Here is a 14,728-nt window from a genome sequence, read left to right on the forward strand (position 1 = left end):
CAAGAACTGAGTCCCTGATTTTGCGAAGTTCCACCATTCTCAACACAAGTGGGCTGTCCAGGAAGCTCACAAGGTACAGTGCATTTTATCCCCCAAATCGAGTTGTAACACACGCTTCCCTGGACACCCAAACAATGGCAAAAGTTGGGATATACATTAAACGGATATTCTTGAATTCATACTTAAAAAGGAATAAATCAACACTAGGCTTGGTAAAGGCAGACTGGTAAAAAGATTAATTACATAACTCTAAAAGCCTGTTTTTGCTCTTCTACTATAATTTCTTTTTTTTTTTTTTTTTTTTTGAGACGGAGTCTTGCTCTGTTGCCAGGCTGAAGTGCAGTGGCGCAATGTTGGCTCACTGCAATCTCCACCTCCTGGGTTGAAACGATTCCCCTGCCTCAGCCTCCTGAGTAGCTGGGACTACAGGTGTTCATCACCATGCCTGGCTAACTTTTTTTTGTATTTTAATAGAGACGGGGTTTCACCAGGTTGGCCAGGATGGTCTCGATCTCTTGACCTTGTGATCTGCCTGCCTCGGCCTCCCAAAGTGCAGGGATTACAGGCATGAGCCACTGGGCCCGGCCTATAACTTCTTATATGTAATAATTACAGATGTCATCTTTGGTCCACTTGCCAGGCACTATGCTACTCCTTTTACTTTCCCAAAGGAGAAATCTCATCTGTGAACAGCAGTCTCGCCCCATGCCCTCACACCTGCTAGCCTGCCCTCACACCAGCCTGCCCTAAGGATTTCAGGCTTGCCTAACCAGCCCCTACGATCGTGTATGTAAATTCTTTGAAATACATTTCTTAATAATATCTTCCATCTATCATCTCTGGTTGAACCCTGACTGATAACAGACTCTGGTACTGGAAGTGTTTCTAGAGGACAGGAATCTTAAGGATGAATTTTCTGAAGTATTTCTGGGTTTTCTGGAATTGATGGTCTAATCTTTTTTTTTTTTTTTTTTTGGAGACAGAGTCTTGCTCTATTCCCTAGGCTGGAGTGCAGTGGCAAGATCTCGGCTCACTGCAACCTCCACCTGCCAGGTTCAAGCAATTCTTCTGCCTCAACCTCCCAAGTAGCTGGGATTACAGGTGCCTGCCACCACGCCCGGCTAAATTTTTGTATTTTTAGTAGAGACCAGGTTTCACCATACTGGCCAGGCTGGTCTTGAACTCTCGACCTCAGGCGATCCACCCACCTCGGCCTCCCAAAGTGCTGGGATTACAGGCATGAGCCACCATGCCCAGCCAACTTTCTCATCTTATTGAAGGCATAATTACTCTATTTACCATAGTAAAGAGGGCACTGGTAATCCACGACAAGACGTGGCAATAGAGATACATAAAATATTACCATTGGATTCTTCTAATAAAATACCTATTGAAGGTGAGACTCTAAGGGACTGCATGTTTTCCACATTAGAATGTTTCAGTCGAAGTAAGAAGTGTAATGGAATTACCTCACCACGTTAGAGGGTTGTGAAAGAAAAGGATGAGTTCACGGCTTTAAATTTCCAGCTCAAACTCTTCGGTGATCTGAAATGATATCTGCCCTGAAAGAAACCCTGTGGCTCATTCAGCAAGTGGCTGAATTACAAGGCAAATTGATTTCCCAACTTGCCAGAGTGTCTTCTGTTAAAGTGAGGGCATTGATAGGGAAAGAATGGGATCCCGAAATCTGCAAGGGAGACATGAAGCTAGGGACACTGAGCCCTTAAATTCTCCTGTCGTCTTTGCCAGTGGAAGCAGCTCTTCCACTCTTGTCTGAGAAGCTAGTCCTTCTTTGCCTGAAGTTGCTCTGCAAAGCACTGAAGATTCTCAGGACACACTCCCACCACGCTTTTCCTTCTCTGTAACTACACTTAAGTCCTGGCAGACTCTGAAAGATGAGTTACACAGTGTGACCCTTCTGCCTAGGCCTCCCACTGCCATTCATGGCCCCAGGGCTCCGTCCCAATCTCGTTCCAAGATCGGAGCAGGTGCCAGGAGAGGAGTGGGACCAGGCAGTGGAAGCAGACACCCACAGCCTGCAGAGATGAGGCGGGGTGCTTCCTGGGCCCCCAACGTGCAGGCTGCAGAGATACCTTGGTCCTGTGCCGGGGAGGGTGGTCACAGCTGCACCTGGGGAGCTCCCACTCTGCCAACTCGGCAGGGTTCCCGCTTGTACCTGGCTCCTGCCTGCTCCGTGAAGCAGGAGGCCCAGGTCTGCAACCTAGTCCCGTGGTCACAGCTGCACCCAGGAGAGCAGATCCTGCCTGCTCCTGGCCCTCTCCATGAGCACAGGAAGGCTCGGATCCAGAGCCGCAGTTTGGGCGGCTGTAGCCCCGCCCACTCCGTAGAGCAGGAGGCCTGGGTCTGCAGCCTAGGTTTGGGCGGCTGCAAAAGCACGGAGGAGCTCTAGCCCTAACTCAAAAGGGGCGGGGTTCCCACCGGCTCCAAGGCGTGTACAGCCCCAGCCGCCCCTCCCTGCAGCAGCTGGTGTGATGGCAACAACTGTTGCCATCATACGTATGTGGGTCCACTAAGCAGAGGCTCTGGACTTGATGTTTTAACCCAAGGGCTCAAATAGTTTGGATGGTTGGTCAGCTGAACCATGGGCCCAAATGTGGCCTACACCAAATCAGTCGAAATGCCAGAGCAGCCTTGGTATATGACAGAGGAAGGCATCTAAAGGGTTAGGGGTATTTTCTTTCCTTTCTTATCTACTTATCCTCACTAATATGAAGTGTATTAATAATGGTTAACTTTATATCACAGGATCAAAGGAGAAACAGGAGCATCCTCCCAGGACATTGGGTTGTCCTCTGGGTAAGTCTGCACGTTTTCAGTTGTAGCATGTCAGGTGAAAGTGTGTCTCTGTTATTGCCTCCATTTGGAGATTCATATGGCTTGAGGAGATAAGTAAGGGTGTCACACTGACAAGGGGTGGACTGTGATGCATATGTGAACTTGACTAGGCCACAGCCCCCAGTTATTCAAACACCAACCTAGGTGCTACTGTGAAGGTATTTTGTAGAATTGATTAAAGTCCATGATCAGACTTCTGGCTTCAACTGACACATAGAGAACTTAGAATTCAGCACTCCCATCCTTACAAGAAAGAACTGGACAACCCAAAACATCAGTCACTTTTCCTGGACCCATCAGAACTGAGGTAGTGGGGCAAACTGCCAACCTCCAGTCTGGAGAGAAACACAAATACAGAGCCACAGTCCAAATCTGCTTACACAAAGCATGAGAACCAAGCTCAAATGTGACTTTGGGGTGATCAAACAGGGAAACAACTATGACTAATATGTTAAAGGCGCTAATGGAAAAAGTAGACAACATGCAACAATAGGTGAGTAATATTAAGTGGAGAGATGGAAACTCTAAGAAAGAACCAAAGGAAATGCTATATAAATCAAAAACATGTAACACAGGCCAGATGCAGTGGCTCAGGCCTGTAATCCCAGCACTTTGGGAGACTGAGGCGGATGGATCACCCGAGGTCAGGAGTTCGAGACCAGCCTAGCCAACATGGTGAAACCCCATCTCTGCTAAAAATACAAAAATTAGCTGGGTGTGGTGGCGCATGCCTGTAATCCCAGCTACTCAGGAGGCTGAGGCAGAAGAATCACTGGAACTGGGAGGCGGAGGCTGCAGTGAGCTGAGATCAGTCCACTGCATTTCAGCCTGGGCAAGGGAGAAAGGCTCTGTCTCAAAACAAACAAACAAAAAACATGTAACACACATGAAGAATGCCTTTAACAGGCTTATCAGTAGATGGGACAAAGCTGGCTCAGGAAAGAATTGCTTGGCTTAAAAGTCTGTCAACAGAAACTCCCCAAACTCTTATGCAGAGAAAAAGAAAATAAACAAGATTATTCAAGAACGGAGGGATATTTCAAAAAGGAAACATATGTGTCTAACTGGAATACCAGAAGGAGAAGAGAGAATGGAGAAAAAAAAAAAGCTGAAAGCAACAATGGCTGAGAATATTCCAAAATTAATGATAGGCACCAAACTAACAGAAGGTCAGAGAAAACCAAGAAGAATACGTACCAAAATATTTACTCCAGGCACATCATGTTCAAAGTACAGAAAACCAAAGACAAAGATAAAGTCTTGAAATAAGCCAAGGGAAAAAAAATACCTTAACTAGAGCAGAAAAATGATAATTACAGCAAACCTCTGTCAGAAAACATGCAGGCAAAGAAAGCGGAGTGAAATATTTAAGCACTGAAATTTTTAAAAACCAAAACCTAGAAGTCCATATCCAGTGAAATTATCCCTCAACAGTGAAGAGGAAATAATGACTTTCCAAACAAAAACTGAGGGAGTTCCCTGCCAACAGACATGCCTAGCAAGAAATGTTAACAGTTCTTCAGGGAGAAGGAATATTATGAAGGTCAGAAACTTGGATACATAGGCTGGGCGCAGTGGCTCACGCCTATAATCCCAGCACTTTGGGAGGCCAAGGCAGGTGGATCACTTGTGGTTAGGAGTTTGAGACCAGCCTGACCAACATGGTGAAACCCCATCTCTACTAAATATACAAAAAGAAAAAAATTAGCCAGGCATGGTGGCACGTGCCTGTAATCCCAGCTACTTGGAAGGAAGGCTGAGGTGGGGGAATCGCTTGAACCCGGGAGGCAGAGGTTGCAGTGGGCCAATTTCATACCACGGCACTCCAGCAGCCTGGGTGACACAGCAAGACTATCTCAAGAAAAAAAAAAAAAGAAACTTAGATACATAAAGAGAGGACGAGGCCAGGGATTGTGGCCCATGCCTGTAATCCCAACACTTTGAGAGGGTGCAGCAGGAGAATCACTTGAGGCCAGGAATTTGAGACCGGCCTGGGCAACACAGTGAGACATTGCTTCTACAAAAAATTAAAAAAAAAAAAAAAGAAGAAGAATGTTTGAGAAAAAATAATGATAAAATCATTTTCTTTTTCTTTTTATTTATTTACTTTTTTTGAGACAGAGTCTTGCTCTATTGCCAGTTGCCCGGCTGGAGTGGAGTGGCATGATCTCAGTTCACTGCAACCTCCACCTCCCAGGTTCAAGAAATTCTCCTGCCTCAGCCTCCCGAGTAGCTGGGACTACAGGCGCACGCCACCACACTCAGCTAATTTTCTATTTTTAAGTAGAGACAGGGTTTAACCATGTTGGCCAGAATGGTCTCAATTCTTGACCTCATGATCTGCCCGCCTCAGCCTCCCAAAGTGCTGAGATTACAGGTGTGAGCCACCACACCCAGCCATTTTTCTTATTTTTAATTGATCTAAAATATAACAGTTTAAGCCAAGTGCAGTGGCTTGTACCTATAATCCCGTCAGCCCATTCAAAAGTGGGTGAAGGATATGAACAGACACTTTACAAAAGAAGACATACATGAGGGCAATGAACATATGAAAAAATGTTCATCATCACTGGTCATTAGACAAATGCAAATCAAAACTACACTGAGATACCATCTCATGCCAGTTAGAATGGTGATCATTAAGAAATCTGGAGACAACAGATGTTGGAGAGTATATGCAGAAATAGGAACACTTTTACACTGTTGATGGGAGTGTAAATTAGTCCAACCATTGTGGAAGACAGTGTGGCGATTCTTCAAGGATCCAGAAATAGAAATTCCATTTGACCCAGCAATCCCATTACTGGGTATATATCCAAAGGATTATAAATTGTTCTATTATAAAGACACATGCACACGTATGTTCATTGTGGGACTGTTTACAATAGCAAAGACCTGGAACCAACCCAAATGCCCATCGATGATAGACTGGACAAGGAAAATGTGGCAAATATACACCACGGAATACTATGCAGCCATAAAAAACAAGTTCATGTCCTTTGTAGGGACATGGATGAATCTGGAAACCATCACTCTCAGCAAACTGACACAAGAACAGAAAATCAAACACCACATGTTCTCACTCATAAAAGGGTACTGAACAATAAGAACACATGGACACAGGGAGGGGAGCATCATACACTGGGTCTACTGGGGGGGGACTAGGGGAGGGACAGACAGGGGTAGGGAGTTGGGGAGGGATAACATGGGGAGAAACACCAGATATAGGTGACGGGGATGGAGGCAGCAAACCACATTGCTATGTATGTACCTGTGCAACAATCCTGCATGTTCTGCATGTACTCCAGAACCTTAAGTGCAATAAAATATATTAAAAAAATAATAATCACTTTAAATGTGAATGGTCTAAATACATCAATTAGAAGTCAGAAATTATCAGAGTAGATAAAAAATAAATCCAACCACCTTAAATATAAAGCCCATAATCAGTTGGCTTTAAAGATTACCTTAGATATTCTGAGTGAGCCTGATTTAATCATTTGAAAAGTCTTAAGGGCAGAGCTGAAGCTTCATCCCTCAAAAGAAATTCCACCTGTGAACAGCAGTTTCACCCTGTGCCTAGCAGTTCCAGTCTGCTCTTCTTGATGGCTCCTTGAAATAAATTTCTTAATGGTTGTCTCCCACGGGTTCTGTTTCTTTGGTTGAACGCTGACTGACAAATACTCAATAGGTAAAAGCAAGAAGGAAACCCTATAGTAAGATTATGGCATAAAATATTACAGTGTTTCAAATGGTCATTTTTGGGGGCATCCTGGAGGTTTTTACACTCCAGAAAATGTTCCACAGTAACATTCACATGAGCAAATGGTTCAACTTTATTTTGTCAGGTGGAGGAAGGACTAGAGAGAAAGAAGTAGTAGAAAATAATCTATATGATGCCGTAGTAAATAATAAAATAGAAGCTGAGGTTCTGGAGCAGGGCACAGTGGCTCACATTTGTAAGCCAGCATTTTGGGAGGCCAAGGCGGGCAGATCACGAGGTCAGAAGTTCAAGATCGTCCTGTCCAACATGGTGAAACCCTGTCTCTACTAAAAATACAAAAAATAGCCGGTTGTGGTGCTGCGCACCTGTAATCCCAGCTACTCGGGAGACTGAGGTAGGAGAATCGCTTGAACCCAAGAGGCGGAGGTTGTGGTGAGCTGAGAGTGTGCCATTGCACTCTAGCCTGGGCAACAGAGCGAGACTCCATGTCAAAGAAAAAGAAGTTGAGGTTCTAGCATTGAATTCCTTAAAATTACCAGTTGAAGATAAATATAATAGAGAACAGAAAAACAATAGAGAGAATCAATGAAACCATCAATTGGTTCCTTAAAATGATCAACAAAATTGACAAACATTTAGTTAGGCTAAGGTAAAAGAGAGAAAATGCAAATAACTAAAGTCAGAAGTGAAAGTGAGGACATTACTACTGACCATACAGAAATACAAAGGATTGCAGGAAACGACTATACACAATAGTATGCCAACAAACTAAATAACCTAGGTGAAAGAGACAAATTCCTAGAAACACACAAACTACCCAAATGACTCAAGAAGAAATAAAAAATCTCAGCAGACACATAACAAGAGATTGAATCAGTAGTCAAAAACCTTTCAACAAAGGAAAGTTCAGAACCAGACAGTTTTACTGATGAATTCTATAAAATATTTAATTTTTTTTTTCTTGAGATGGAGTCTCACTCTGTCGTCCACACAGGGGTACAGTGTTGTGATCTTGGCGCACTGCAACCTCTGCCTCCTGGGTTCAAGCAATTCTCTTGCCTCAGCCTCCCAAGTAGTTGGGATTATAAGCACGTACCACCACATCCGGCTAAATTTTGTATTTTTAGTAGAGATGGGGGTTTTGCCATGTTGGCCAGGCTGGTCTCGAACTCCTGACCTCAGGTGATCCGCCTGCCTCAGCCTCCCAAAGTGCTGGGATTACAGGCATGAGCCACCATGCCTGGCCGAAAGAATTTTAATATCAAATACTTCTACAAAACAAAACAGGAGTGAACACATATTAACTTATTCTATGAGGCCAGCATTACCCTGATATAGACAAAGACATCACAAGAAAAGAAAACTAAACTGGGCATAGTGGCTCACGCCTATAATCCTAACACTTTGGGAGGCCAAGGCAGTAGGATCACTTGAGCTCAGGAGTTTGAGACCAGCCTAGGAAACATAGTGAGACCTCATCTCTACAAAAAAAAAAAGTTTAAAAATTAGCTGGGTATGGTGGTATGTGCCTGTAACCCCAGCTACTCAAGAGGCCTGAGGCCAGAGAATTGCTTGACCCTGGGAGATCGAGGTGGCAGTGAGCTATGATTATGCCACTGCACACCAATCTGGGTGAGACGGCAAGACCTTATCTCAAAAAGAAAAAAAAGAAAAGAAAAAGAAAATTACAATAAACATTAGCAAGATGGCAGAAAAAGAGAATGTTGACTTCATCTCCTCTCACAGACACACCAAATAAACATCTACACACAAATTAAATCTGTCTGAGAGAATGCCAAAAACTAGTTGAAAGACTCTAACACACTGAGCAACTGAGATACTATTCACATCAAAACAGGTAGTAAAAGCTGAGACACCTTTGTGCACAAATCCCACCCCAGGGACAGCACTTTACAATTAGGAAGAATCCCCCAACTCCCAGCTTCTCCCTCAGGAATGAAGGGTTTGTGAGCTTACCTAGCTTGTAGAGTTAAAAGGCACTTCTAGTGGCTGTAGCCCTCCCAGGACCAGTCCAGAAAGAATAAGCTAAGAGGCCCAGCTCCAAATATCTCTCTGAAAGAGGCCTGACTGCACACTTTTCCAGCTACTGCCTGAGGGTTGGGCTTTTGACTAGCCTATATCTGGGAGCAAACGGGGCAGATAAACAATAAACCTCTGCAAGGCTCAAGGGAAGAATGGGCACTTCCTGCACCTTTCCCCCAACTCAACAAAGTGATCAATCCAGGTCTGCAGATTTCCTGGAAAAAGTATATGTATCTTTAACAGCTTCAGTATAGGAACTGATTCCTAAATCATCCAGCTCTGGGAGTTGACAGGGCTCTGTATTCCGAAGTCTCCCTAAAACACAAAAGACAAAAAAAGCTGACTGCTAAATGGGTGCACATCCAGTGACTTCCTTTGAAACTCAGAATGTGCAGACTGCATAGACGTACAGGCATTTGCCACAGATCCTTTTCCAGGCTTAGGACAGAGCGAGTGGGAGATAAACTCTAGCTCCCAGCTTCTCTCTGAGTGAAAATGAATTGGAACATAAATCTAGCACTCCAACTTTTCAAGCTGCATCTCAAGGGACTGGCTTCTATCTCACATATCTTGGGGCACTGACAGAGCTTGGCATACCCTAGTCTTCAAAGGGTCACTAAGAACAAAGCAATTTGGGAAAGCAAAAAGATATTAAGAGGCATGTAGAATTAGAATATCTGGCAGGATGGTTGGTGAGGTCCATCTCCCTTATGAGACCAGCGTGACAAGACTAGAAGAGGTGGCTGTCTCTTACCTACTGTGCAAAAACCAACACAGAAAGTCAAGAATAATGAAGAAACAGGGAAATATGTTACAAATAAAACAAGATAAATTTCCAGAAACAGAAGCTAGTGAAATAAAGATATATGATTTACCTGATACAGAATGCAAAATAAGTCATAAAGACGTTCACCAAGATTAAGAGAGTAATACATGAACTGAAAATTCCAACAGAGATAGGAAATATTTAAAATTATCAAATCGAAATCACAGAGCTAAAGAATATAATAACTGAGCTGAAAAATACAGTTCAACAGCAGACTGGATCAAGAAGAAAGAATCAGTGAACCAGAAAAGAAGTCAGTCACAATTATGCAAATCTGAAAAGCAAAGATAAAAAATAAAAGAGTAAAGATAGCTTAAAAGACTTACTGGAAACCATTAAGTAGAACAATTTATGCATTACTGGAGTACTAGGAGGAGAGAGAGAGAAAGAGATGGCTGAAAACTTCCCAAGACAGGAGAAGAAAATAGAAATCTGGATCCAGGAAGCCCAAAGGATGCTAAATAAGAAGAATCCAAAGAGATCTACACAGAGACATGTTATAATAAAACTGTCAAAAGGTCAAGACAAAGAGAGAATTTTGAAGCAGCAAGAGAAAGGCAACTTGGTACACACAAGGAAATCCACATTAGACTAACAGAGTTTTCAGCAGAAATCTTGCAGGACAGAAGGGAGTGAAACAGTATATTCAAAGTGCTTAAGGAGGAGAACTACCAACCAAAAATATTATCTCCATCAAAACTATCCTTAAAAAATGAGGGGCTGGGCCAGGTGCAGTGGCCCATGCCTGTCATCTCAGCACTTTGGGAGGATGAGGCACGAGGATCACCTGAAGTCAGGAGTTCGAGACCAACCTAGCCAACATGGTGAAACCCCATCTCTATTAAAAATACAAAAATTAGCCAAGCATGGTGGCAGTAATCCCAGCTACTTGGAAGGCTGAGGCAGGAGAATTGCTTGAACCTGGGAAGCAGAGATTGCAGTGAGCCAAGGTCACGCCACTACACTCCAGCCTGGGCAGCAAGATCCAGACTGTCAAAAAAGAAAAAAAAAGTGGGGAGACTATAAAGACTTTCTCAGACAAACAAAAACTGAGGGAGTTTATCACCACCAGACCTGTCTGACAAAAAATAAGAAATAATATGGGGAGTCCTTCAAGCTGAAAGAATGCTAAACAACAACAGGAGAGCAAAACAAGCATAAAACTCATTGGCAGAGGTAAATATACAGGCAAAAAATATTTTATTATTCCAACAGTGGTGAGCAAATAAATTGCAATCCTACTATAAAAGTTTAGGCCAGGTGCGGTGGCTCATGCCTGTAATCCCAGCACTTTGGGAGGTTGAGGTGGGCGGATCACTTGAGGTCAGGAGGTAGAGACCAGCCTGGCCGACATGGTGAAACCCCATATCTACCAAAAAAATACATAAAAATTAGCTGAGTGTGGTAGCGCACATCTGTAATCCCAGCTACTGGGGAGGCTGAGATAGGAGAATCACTTGAATGTGAGAAGTGGAGGTTGTAGTGAGCTGAGATCAGGCCACTATACTCTAGCCTAGGTGACAGAGCAAGACCCTGTCTCTTAAAAAACAAAAAACAACATTTAAAGTATTAGGCCGGGTATGGTGACTCATGCCTGTAATCCCAGCACTTTGGGAGGTCAAGGTGGGCAGATCACATGAGGTCAGGAGTTCAAGACCAGCCTGGCCAACATGGCAAACCCTCATCTCTACTAAAATTACAAAAAAATTAGCCCTGGTGGTGGGCACCTGTTGTCCCAGCTACTTGAAAGGCTGAGGCAGGAGAATCTCTTGAACCCAGGAGGTGGAGGTTGCAGTGAGCCAAGATTGTGACATTGCACTCCAGCCTGGGTGACAAGAGTGAAACTCCATCTCCCACCCCCAAAAAATTAAAGTATTAAAAACAACTAATACTAAAATATGTTAGTATAAATAGTGTATAAATAGTAGACAATTGTGACATCAATACCATAATGTGGGAGGAGAAGAGAGAAAAGCATTTTTGCATGCAAGAAAAGTTATCAGCTTGAAATAGACTATGATAACTATATTCTGTGTAAGCCCCTTGATAGCCACAAAGAAAAAGGGACTCAAAACCTAGCAATGCCAAAAAAAAAAAAAAAGAAAGAAAAGGAACAAATGACATCAAGAAAGAAAAAGAGGACTAAAAGAACCATAAGACAAAACCATTAAAATGGCTAGAGTAAATCCTTCCTTATCAATAATTACTTCAGATTTGAATGTAATAAAGGCATTAAAATCATGTCAAAGAGGTATCTGCATTCCCATTCCCATATTTATTGCAGCATTATTTACTATAGCTAGATATGAATCCAACCTAAATATTCATCAACAGATGATGGATAAAGAAAATATGGTATATACAACAATAGAATATTATTCAGCTTTTAAAAAGGAGAAAATTCTGTCATTTGTGATACTGTGGATGAACCTAGAGGACATCATGCTAAGCAAAATAAGGCAGGCACAGAAAGACAAATGCCACATGATCTCACTTATACGTGGAATCTAAAAAATGTCAAACTCATAGTACTAAAGTAGAAAGGTGGTTACCAGAGGCAAGGGGTGGGAGGAGGGAGAGAACAAGGAATCAGAGTATCAAATAAATGATCAAAGAGTACAAAGTTTCCATTAGGATGAAATAAATATATAAGTTCTAATGCACAGTAGGGTAACTATAATCAGTGATAATGTATTATATATTTCGAAATAGCTAAGAATAGATTTTAAAGGTCTTACGACAAAAAAAGGGGTGATGGGTATGTTAATTAGCTTAATTATTCCACATTACATAATACATCAAACCATTACATTGTGCCCCATAAATGAATACAGTTATAATTTGTCAAATAAAAATAATATTTTTTAAAACCAAAAAAATGTAAATGGGCCGGGTGCGGTGGCTCAAGCCTGTAATCCCAGCACTTTGGGAGGCCGAGGCGGGTGGATCACGAGGTCAAGAGATTGAGACCATTCTGGTCAACACAGTGAAACCCCGTCTCTACTAAAAATACAAAACATTAGCTGGGCATGGTGGTGCGTGCCTGTAATCCCAGCTACTCGGGAGGTTGAGGCAGGAGAATTGCCTGAACCCAGGAGGCGGAGGTTGTGGTGAGCTGAGATTGCACCATTGCACTCCAGCCTGGGTAATAAGAGTGAAACCCCATCTCAAAAAAAAAAAAAAAGTAAATGGAATAAACTCTACAATAGAAAGATGTAGAGTGCCTGAACAGATTTAAAACAAGCTCAGACTATATGTTGTCTACAAGGAACTCATTTAGATTCAAGGACACACAAAGGCTGAAAGGGAAGGGATGAAAAAAAGATATTGCATGCAAATGTTAACCCAAAAAATGTAGAAGTGGCTATACTCATATTCAACAAACCAGACTTTAAGTTAAAAACTGTCACTAGACACAAAGAAGATCATTTAACAATAAAAAGGTCAACAAGATACAACAATTTTATATATATGCACCAAACATAAAAGCCCCTAACAGAGCAAATATTGACAGATCTAAAAGTACAAAATGACCACAAGAGTAGTAGGAGACTTCAGTACCCCACTTTCAGTAACAGAATGTCTACACAGAAAATCAGTAAGGAGTGAACTTGCACAACATTATAACAAATGGACTTAACAGACATAAACAGAACTTTTCATTCAACAGAATACACATTATTCTTCTCCCCCGACCTTTTTTCTTTTTTTTTTTTTTTTTAAGATACAAGGTTACACTCTGTCACCCAGGCTGGAGTGCAATGGTGTGATCAGAGCTCAGTGTAATCTTGAAGTGGCCTCAAGTGATCCTGCCCCTTCAGACTCATAGGGCTGGGACTACAGTTGTGAGCCGCCAAGCCTGGCCTACACATTCTTAAGCACACACAAAACATTCTTCAGGATAGATCACATGTTAGGCCACAAGTCTTAACAATTTGATGTCAAAATCATACCAAGTATCTTTTCCAACTACATGGAGTGAAATTATAAATCAGTTAACAGCAAAAGAAAAAAAAAAGGAACATTCACAAATATGTGAAACTAAATAGCATACTCTTTTTTAATTTTCATTATTTTTACCTTTTAAAGATGGGGTTTCACCATGATGGCCAGGCTGGTCTTGAACTCCTGACCTCAGGTGATCCACCCACCTTGGCCTCCCAAAGTGCTAGGATTACAGGCGTGAGCCACCGCGCCCGGCCCTAAATAGCGGACTCTTAACCACTGGACCAAAAAGGAAGTAAGAAAATGTACCTCAACCTCTGCCTGCCGCCGCCCACCCAGCTCCGCCTACCCCGCTACCGCGCTGAGCTGCTGCTCCTGGGCGGCCCCGCTGGCTCTGCCTCGGCGCTCAGCCCCTTCCCCGCCTCAGGAGGGCCGGGGCGCGGGACGCGCGGGCCGGCTGCACACCAAGGGCCAGGAACTGGACCCCGCCATGCCAGCTGCTCCGCGAGGTGCACGCACTCGGGGGTCCTCTGCATCCCCTGCACCCAGGTGGATTCGTGGCTGGTGCACACCGTGGCAGCTGGGGACGCAGACGTGGCCCACGGGCTGCTTGGCGCCTGCGCCGCCGCCATGTCCGCTGGAGGAGTCGGCGCCAGTCAGGCTGGGCAGGGGGGCAGCAGGGATACACAAGCAGCTCGGAATAGCCCATGGGCCGCCGGGGAAAAGGTGAAGGTACCCGCGGAACAGATGGCTCAGGGGCCGGATGCCAGCGGATGTGTGAGCGACGAGAATGAGCCACTAAGAGAAGAGCATGAAGCTGGGGCTTCCAGTTCCCAGCACGAGGAAAATGTGTCAACCCAGAACTCATTAAACCAGAACAATGAAGATGAAAACAAATAGCAGATAAACCTGACTGGGAGGCAGAAAAGACCGCTGACTTAGAAATGAACATCGGAATGGGACAGATACTTCTCTGGAAGATTGCTGTTTTCATCATGAAAATTCACTGGAGAGTATCTCATCGGGAGATACTCCTCCTCTTCCAGGCAGTATCAACGATGGCATGAATACTTCAGCACATTATACTGGGAACTTTAGCCAGGCTATAAGTCATGATGTGAATCTTTATGAGGCCATGTTGCTGTGTCTCCACAATACATTTAGAAGAGATCTAGTAGGAAGGACTTCATAGGCACAAGAACCATTTCTACATTCTCATACCACCGATCCTGGGCAAACCCTTCCTAGAAGTAATTTGACAGGATCTCTTCTACCTATTGACAATCAGATGAGGAATCTAACAAGCCAAGACCTACTATATGACCTTCATGTAA

The 14,728-nt window shown here is 43.4% G+C and overlaps 1 pseudogene; it reads left to right on the plus strand.

Annotated features, from left to right (window-relative positions):
• Nucleotides 1–13,697: 13,697 nt before the first annotated feature.
• Nucleotides 13,698–14,362, plus strand: LOC116544902 (annotated as a pseudogene).
• Nucleotides 14,363–14,728: the final 366 nt, after the last annotated feature.

Source organism: Sapajus apella, unplaced genomic scaffold, assembly GCF_009761245.1.
Source record: "Sapajus apella isolate SASKATOON/1434 unplaced genomic scaffold, GSC_monkey_1.0 scaffold235, whole genome shotgun sequence".
Lineage (NCBI taxonomy): Eukaryota > Metazoa > Chordata > Mammalia > Primates > Cebidae > Sapajus > Sapajus apella.